Source organism: Nomascus leucogenys, chromosome 22a (assembly GCF_006542625.1).
Source record: "Nomascus leucogenys isolate Asia chromosome 22a, Asia_NLE_v1, whole genome shotgun sequence".
In the NCBI taxonomy this organism is placed as follows: Eukaryota; Metazoa; Chordata; class Mammalia; order Primates; family Hylobatidae; genus Nomascus; species Nomascus leucogenys.
This window is the reverse complement of record NC_044402.1, coordinates 21,517,199-21,527,022: the sequence shown is the minus strand read 5'-3', so window position 1 is coordinate 21,527,022 and position 9,824 is coordinate 21,517,199.

Below are 9,824 nucleotides of genomic sequence, written 5' to 3'. Positions count from 1 at the left end.
AATAGTGCATTGTGGAAAAATGTATTAAAACTGGGTTAATCGACAATACTTGATAAAAATTGTTTCATGAATAAATTTCTGTATAGGTAACTCATTTGTGTTACAGAGAGCAGCATCTCACTGTCAAATCAATTTTTCTTCTTCTTCTTCTTTTTTTTTTTTGTTTTGAGATGGAGTCTTGCTCTGTCGCCCAGGCTAGAGTGCAGTGGCTCAATCTTGGCTCACTGCAACCTCCGCCTCCAAGGTTCAAGCAATTCTCCTGCCTTAGCCTCCCAAGTAGATGGAATTACAGGTGCCCACCACCACACCTGGCTAATTTTTTTGTATTTTTAGTGAAGATGGGGTTTCACCATGTCGGCCAGGCTGGCTTCGATCTCCTGATCTCAAGTGATTCCACCACCTCGGCGTCCCAAAGTGCTGGGATTACAGATGTGAGCCACCATACCCGACCTTCAAATTAATTTTTCGAAGTAACTAAAGTCACACACATATTTCAGATTGTTAACACTCAATAAATGCTAAATAGAATATAATGCAATAGAATATACACTCAAAATGGAATTAAGTTGCATATCTTATCTGAATTCAGGTGAATTAACCTATGATTATGGATAGTAAAGGTATCATCAGAAGCATAATGTAAGTATGATTCCTTCTGACTTCCAAATACTAGGTTGAAATTATGAAATCCTACTCCTTTATTACGTTCTGAAAGGTTCTCATAGCATTGTCAGTACTAATCACTAGTCATTGTATAGCTAGTCACTCTGAGAAATAGAAGAAATCAAGTTCAGTATCTTTTATTATCTTGATTTGGATTTGAGAATTAAGGACACAAATCAAAATAAATAGGCTTAATTTGTTGTTTCTATTTTAATAGATGTTGCCATGTTTTATATGCCAATTAGGGGCTTAAAACCTAGATGATGGGTTGATAGGTGCAGCAAACCACCATGGCTCACATATACCTATGTAACAAACCTACACATTCTGCACATATATCCCAGAACTTAAAGTAAAAAAAAAAAAAAAAAAAAAAAAAAAAAAAAAAAAAGTACAGGTTTTATGCCTGAGGGCTTCCTTTAGCTACCACTTGGCTTATGACAGGACTGACTGGGAAGTGCTGGGAACTGAAACTCCCAGGACAAATCATTAACCAGTAACATCAGAAGTTGGTGGATAATAGCCTAGCTCCCTGATCCCTCAAATGGGGTAACTGCAACATGGTTGGTTCAGAATACCTAAATTTCCCATTGAGTTGAAGCTCCAACTATCGGCAGTGGTAATGTCCTTGAGAAAGCCTCCTTGATTGGCTTCATCTCATTCTCGGTCTCACTTCTCCAAACCCCTACGGGTGATTTTCTTGGATTACCTCCCAAATAAACTCAGAATCCCCCTGCTTTGAGAAAATTCAAACTAAAACGTTCCCCACCCTCAGAAAGGGAATAAAGAAATACAAACCATATTTATAAAAGTTCTAAAAAGATTTTTAATATACTAACACACTCTTTTGGAAAAGCTTTTCAATTGCCTAAGATTTTACTGTCTGCAAAACCAAATATCACACAAATATTTATATTTTGATCCAATGAAATTGAGTTCTAAAGCCACCATTTTGTGTGGGTGTTCAAACATCTGTCATCAGCAAAACAAAACAAAACAAACAAAAATTTAAAACCTTTTTAATGCCTACCTTCATTTGGACACTTGAGCACATGGCTTTAGGCATAGTTCAGTGGGAGAGTTAACTGTGACAACCCATGCATCTTATCTGAGTGATTATAGGTAAGAGTGTTAGAAATTTCACACCCACCATCTACCATATCAGTGAGGTTTTTTTTTTTTTTTTCTCTATGCACCTCGGCTTGGCACAGATGACAGAAAGTGGGACTGAGAGGTTTGGTCCTGCTGAGACTGATTCTCCTAAGTAGTGTTTAATGCAGTGCAGATGGGAATTCTGATGTGTCTATGTTTCTGCTGCATGGCCTGTTTCATATAGATGGAAACTGAAGAATCAGGATAATTGAACTGCATGGCTCTTTTCAGCTTCTGTGATATAGGAGAGGAGGGAAGGAAGGAAGGAAGGAAGGAAGGAAGGAAGGAAGGAAGGAAGGAAGGAAGGAAGGAAGGAAGGAAAGGAAAGGAAGAAAGAAAGAAAGAAAAGAGGGAGGGAGCCAGGGAGGGAGGGAGGAAGGGAGGGAGGGAGTAAAGAAAGATATAAAAACACTTGAAAATATACTTAATAATTATATTACTTTCTATTACCTTAGAAAACTTTCAGCAGTAGGAAATAAAAGCTTAAAAAGTATTGAATTTAATCAATGGTTAATATGAACCTAGAAATGACTTTTATTCCTGTATCACATGATACAGAGGCTTGTCCATGAATAGAGAAGAGTCCTATCCTTTATTGGAGGGTGAGAGGGCTCCTGATGCTTTGTTCTGTCAGCAAAATGCTGAAGTGGATAGACACACAGGTCATGCAGTCAGCTTATTCTTCATATACAGGAATTAGTCATCGGGACTGAAGGATATCATTCATTGACCCATTATATTTATTCAAATATATCTTTGACTTACTTTCTGGCTTTAAATACATGAGAGTGACACAGTATCAGGCTTTAGAGTCTTAATAAACATTGATTATTTTGGCCTTGCTAGGCATTCCCTTTTTCTCTGATAAGAGGAAACCAGCTTTCATTTGGGAGATTTTTCTAATTTCCTTATATCATTATTGTGTGCTGAACTGATGGAATTTGCAGTTTAAAAGCGTTCATTCACCTGTGGTTGGACAACATAGGCTGATTCCATATTCGCAGTAGCCAAGATATGGAACCAACCTAAGTGCCCAACTACGGATAAAGAAAATGTGCTATATATACACAGTAGAATACTATTTAATCATAACAAGAATGAAATCCTGTCATCTCCAACAACATGGATGAATCTGCAGGACATTATGTGAAGTGAAATAAGTCACATATAGAAAGGCAAACATCATGTGATCTCACTGCATATGTGGAATCTTAAAAAATCAACCTTATAGAAGTGGCAAATAGAAAGGTGGTTACCAGAGGCTAGGGAAAGGAGGGGAGGGCCATGGCAAGTCAGTCAATGGGTACAAAGTTACAGTTAGAAAGGAAGAATAAGTTCTAGTGTTTATTGCACAGTAGGCTGACTGTAGTTAACAATAAGGTATGGTATCTCTCAAAATAGCTAGAAGAGAGAATTTTCAATGTTCCCATCACACACACAAAAAAGATAAATGTTTGAGGTGATGGATATGCATATTGACCTGATTTGATCATTACATAGTGTATACATGTTGAACATCACATTCTACCTCATAAGTATGTATCATTATATGTCAATTAAAAAAATTAAAAACATGCTTAAAAGTGCATATTTTTAAAAATCCTTCCTCTCCTTCCCTCCCTACCCATCCCTAGCCAAGTGCGTGACCCAAACAAGATCACCAGTGGATTCTGCTGAAGTAATGTCTTCACCAGTCTTCACTAGCTAATGTCCTATTCCCTGCTAGCCCTGGCTTCTGTAATTCCCATGCCTATTTTACTTCAATTTTGCAAGTTAACCCTTATTCTTCCCACACATTGATCAGATCATCAGAGTCTATTTATGTCTCTTGAAAACATTAAGTCTTATCTCTCACTAAGGTGTTTTTTTTTTCTAATATGCGACCTGATGTTTCCTTTTATTTGGCCAGTAATTTGGTTTTAAAAACATTTTTTACTTTATTGTTGCTTTTGTGTTACAGGTAAAAATCTTCTAATTTTTCCTCATATTTAAAAAAAAGATGAAAAGGGCCGGGCGCGGTGGCTCACGCTTGTAATCCCAGCACTTTGGGAGGCCGAGGCGGGCGGATCACGAGGTCAGGAGATCGAGACCACGGTGAAACCCTGTCTCTACTAAAAATACAAAAAAATTAGCCGGGCGTGGTGGCGGGCGCCTGTAGTCCCAGCTACTCAGAGAGGCTGAGGCAGGAGAATGGCGTGAACCCGGGAGGCGGAGCTTGCAGTGAGCCGAGATTGCGCCACTGCACTCCAGCCTGGGTGACAGAGCGAGACTCTGTCTCAAAAAAAAAAACAAAAAAACAAAAAAACAAAAAAAAGATGAAAAGAAAATGAATAGTTGCTCTTTGCCAAAAGCTGTAGTCATTTATTTATATATGTTATTTATATATATTTATATATGTTAAGTTTAATATAAAGCATATATTAATATGAAATTTTAACGTCTATATTTATGTATTTTAATATGAAATAGTTTTAATACAAAAATATATACTATATGTATTTTATATATATGAAATATATGATATATATATGAAATATATATAATTTCCTTTGGTCTTCTCCAAACCTAAATTGATGTATAACATTGTTCTAACATGTTTTTCTTATTTTATTTTTATTTCTTATTTTATTCTTATTATTCTCTTAATAAAAGGCTAAGTACAAAGCTAAACTAGAGAAATAGTTAAAGGCACAGAAAATACATAAGGTATAATCAACATATATATTTTTGTATTTATATTTATTTATTTCAATACCTTCTGTGCTCTGAATATTCAAACATGGCAAAAACTAAAGATATTGTCTGCATTACTTAAATTAATATTAATTTACCTTACTCTCCAGATCAATAAACTGATACTCAGATACAGTATGTAGTTTGCCTAAGGCCATCTATGTCATATAGAGACCAAATAGCAGAGTGAGAATTTGAACCCAGGTCTATAAGATTACAAAACCAGTCACAGGTCTATCCAGTTTTTACAAAAGAACCTTCTGTAAAGGGTGGTATTCTGGAGATATTTATTACCTTTTGATTTGCTCATGAGACATATTAAAATATGTCTAATTTTCATTATAGAACTATTTAAGCTTAAGAAAAACAGGAAAGAAAAAAACTGTTTATAAATTCTTAATGACCTTTAAAGAAGAAACAGCTGCTGGGTTACATTGATCTTGAGTGACTACAGGCATCTCTCTCAGGTGGACAGACATTAGATTGCACATGCATTGTCATCTTACCCTTTGAAAGAGCATGAAGAAAGCTGTAGGAAATAATTTATTTCATTTTTAATACAAATAAATGTCATAATGCAATATTTAATGACAGCCTTGATTGCATTCACTGATAAACCTGGTTCCTGAATTTCTATTAATAGTTACAAATGACTCCAATGAAACTTTGTCCAGGTCCTCACCTTTGAATACTGTTTTTGAAATAATACATGGATACATTTTGAGGAGATCTACCCAAATACCCCTAATGTTGACTTAAATCATTTTAACATACTGTCATACAAATAAATGTAGACATGGATCTAGTTTTAAATGTCTTATGCTTATCATTTTTATATAACCAAAAAACAAAGAAAAATATAAACATTAACTCCAAGCCAACCTACAAAATCAACACTTTTCAAATTAATAACATTAATGTAATTCAAGGGATCATATAGTTTTAGAGAATTTAAATTTCTGCCCATGTGTGACTATGATAATATTGTGTTAGAGGGAATTTTGAATTTGTTTTGTGTTTACCACTCAGCACTGTGTGGGCATAACACAGATTTTTCATCACTTTAAAAAAAAATAAATTTCTGGGAAACTTCAATTCAAATATGGTATGAAGTCATATATTCTATCACTTTTCAGGATATATCATGAATATAAGTCTGCTTTTAAATTGATTAATTAATTAATTTGCCTTCTATAATTTGATGGAACCATTTAGCACCAACAATATCTTTAATAATAAGGAGACTCAATGTGTTAGTTTCAGTTTTCCCTAAGCAGACTGATAAAGGCTAACATATTAATGGCTTATCCAGAAATATGATTTCAGGGAACCAGATTAAAGGGTGTTGGAGCGAACAGGACAAGACAAGAAGTTCATTCAAAAATGTGTTACTGATTGGCCACCTCAAGAGAAGATAATTTGGTTAGCCCAAGAAAGTTTCTAAGAAGCCTTCTGGTATGTCTCGGAACCACCCACCACAGAAGTAAAAAGGAAAATCATTTATCTCTTGGTTCAGTCTCCAACACATAAGTGCGGCACATGCATGATTGCCAAATTCTTCATGAGGAACACCCTGTGTCAGAGGAGCTCTGGGCAGCAAGTCAGAGGACCTGCTGTGCATTGTCAAGACACTGTCAGATCACACTTGTGCCAAGCTGCACAAAGCCTCCATGGAATTATTCATAACAGCAATGGCTGAAATAAGATATAAGGCCAAGAAGATTTGAAGCCATACACAACAGAGCTTTCCATTCACTCAGTCACTGAAACATTAAATAACCTGTAATATTATATGTTTATATGATTAAATCAGTCAGGAGACATTAAAAATTTTTTTTTCAGACAGCACACATGGACACCCTGTTGAGAAACATTCATGGTATAGCTTATTCATGGGTGTTTCAGATGATCATTCTATCATTTTAACTGTAATTCTAGGATTATCTGTACTACAGTTACTTTGTAGACATTTTTCAATGCAAACTCTCAAAAACTACAAAATTTTTTCCTAAGTAGCTAATTCTTTTAACTAAATTTCATGTATTTTGTCAAATTATCTTTTGTGTGTTGTGCTATACTCTGAGAATTCAAAAAATGATCAAGTAACAAACAATAGAGTGTCCCACAATTTTGTTGGAAAGACAAGAACCTACATCAAAAATTATAATTCGAACTAATAGGATTCTATAGTTGACACATGTTCAAAGTTGTTATGAGACCATAATATTTGTTTTCTACATATAAAGAGTCTATTTCAGATATATAATTGGCCTTAAAAGATAAGTGGGTTAATTTCAAATACATTACAACAACAACCCAGATGTGCTACCCTTGGGAAAATAATACAAATTTGCACGGTTAATCAAGGTTGAAATTTTTATTTGTGGCCCCTGAAGTAGTGAGATGGAGAAAGTATTCCCTTGACCTAATTAGCGTAAGTCCAGGCATGCTACATATGGTTAGGGCAAGGAAACCTCTTCTTAGCTCATGATTTAGTCCACTTAGTGTTGCTATAACAAAATGGCACCAACTTGGCAATTTACAGAGAAAAGAAATGTACTTTTTATAGTTTGGGAGGCTGGTAAATTCAGTTATCAAGGTACCGGCATCTGGTGAGGGCCTTCTTGCTGTGTCATCCCACCACAGAAGGTAGAAGGGCAGGAGGGAGAGCAAAAGTTAAAGAGGCTAAACTCATTTTTATAACAAGCCCATCCTGAAGATAACTAACTCATTTCCACAATGATGACATTAATTTAATCATAAGGGTGGAATCCTCATGACCTAATCACCTCTTTTTAGGCCCCACACATTGACACTGCTGCATTGGAGATTAACTTTTCTATGCATGAATTTTGAGAGACACATTCAAACCATCACAGCTCAATGCAAGTTAAATTAGATCACGAGAAATGGCATTGTAAGCTTTTAAACTCATGCTTTATCCATATTTTCCACATAAAATTAGATGAGATTGAAAAAAGAGACTCTGAATTTTTGCCAGAATCATTGTTTTCTGACATTTTTAACCAGATAAGTGTCATTCTAGATTTGTAGTATTAAAACCACTTTCAGTAAAATGAGCTAGTAATATTGCTTCTCTACCAAATTAAAAAGATATTTTCTACCATAGTTATGTTTGACCTTACCAAAATATAAATAAATGCATACACACACACACACACACACACAATAATACAAATACATATGTATAGCTATATGTATAAATATATATGGATGCAGGGAAGTATTTCCAAGCAGTAACGAGTATTAAGAATAAAAGTGCTTTTTGGGATCTAATATTTTGCAATAACTTCCAAAAAAAAAAAAAAAACACATGATAAAACATTCTGTCTCCTGGCAACATTAAAGACTAAATCTAAAGCCTAATGAAGCATAATATTATTGAATAAATTACTTCTGTTTGTGTTTTCTTTAATATGGCTCTGACAGCCAACTGCTTTCAAATATAGCCATTTGTTCTCACTATGTTACTTTCTACAAATAATAGGATGTTATTGCTATCACTCTTGTGCTTCTTTGGTGGCATTTTTCATGCATGTAAAGTAGTCTTGATCAGAATAAACTTCTAAGACATATGTCTTAATTATAGAAATATTAAACTCATTAAATTGCAAAACATTTTATGATTTCTGAGGTGAGAATACTGAGGCCATTGAAACGTGGCTTTTAATATGTATATGTCAATGTTGCCCATCTCGGTTTCAATAATTTAAAGGCTACAATGATTTAACTTATTTTCAGGTAATGCAATTTATTTGTGTATTCACTTCTATCTTTGCCTAAATTGAAACAAAACAAAACAAACATAAAACAAAAATAATTACCCTTTAATGCATCCTGTCTTAGTCTGTTGGGCTGGCATAACAAAACCCCATTAGGCTTGGTGGCTTAAACAACACAAATTTACTTTCTCACACTTCTGAAAGCTGGAAAGTCTACGATTAAAGTACCAGCTGATTTTATTTCTGGCCAGGGTTCTCCTACTGGCTTGCAGATGGCTGCCTTCTTGTGTCCTCACATGTCAGAGAGGGAGAGGTCTAGTGTCTCTTCCGATTCTTACAAGGGCACCAGCTTCATCAAGTTAGGACCTGACGTTTATGACCTCATTCAACCCTTATCACTTCCTCCCTTTCTCCAAACACAATCACACCTGGGGTTAGGTCTTCAACATAAAAATTTCAGGGGGCATAATGCAGTCTCTAGAACTTTCTTAAGTCTGAAATTTATTTTTAATAAGCTCTGCAATGCTTACCTCCTATTCCACATAGTCCATGGCCATTGTGACCTCTTCCCTCTTCTCTAGAAAACTTTGTTTTAATAATAATTCATCTTGTGGAAGATAAAGATTTTGATAATAGTTAGGAAAATGCACCTGAATAGCTACCATTTATTTGGCAACTATATATAATATGGCAATTACCCTGTATCCATTGCCTCATTCAAACCTCATTGCTTCTATGTGACATACATTTTATTCTGTACATTTTTCAAATGAAGGACCTGAGGCATATAGAGGTTATTGACTTTTGCATAATCTGAATCACTCTTGCATAATCTGAATCACTCTTCCAGTGATCTTTCCTCATTATTTATTTCTAACATGTTAAAAACAACAAGAGCTCTCAACAATGTTTACAGCTTTCTTTGGGGAAATTATCTGCCATATTGTTACATTTTTCACTTTCAAACTGATGCTACCAGTCTGATCATAGTCCATTTTAAAGATGCGAATATGTATTATATCTTCAATATGGAAGTTTTAGAGATCTTTTTTGTATTATTTTAGTTATTTAGTATATGTAAAGAAAGTGAGACAGAGGTGGGTGATATTTGACAAAGTCTTCTATTAAAACATATGTTCTATGTCTAAAGTTTAAAAACTCTGACCTTGAACTTTCTCCCAAGAGGCTTTGGTTTCCAGGAATATGCTTCTGATGGTTCCCCTTATGATGTGGTGAAGTTGAATCATTTTCAGCATCAATATGTGCCCTGAGATAAACTGCTTTTCTTTGTTTTAAGACAGTAGAACATGGCTTGTTGGTTATTATTTCTTTGGTGAGATTTTTTTTTTTTTCTATTTACTGGCACTTCTCCAGTGATTCATCCTTCAGGAAAAGAAAATTTGCCAACTCATTTTTCATCCCTGTAGTTTCTACTTTCACTCCCAAATATAACAGTTAACAACTTACATTGGACAATTGTACATCCATAGGATACTGAGGCTTGGAACCCACACTCAGTAGAAAAATCAAGCA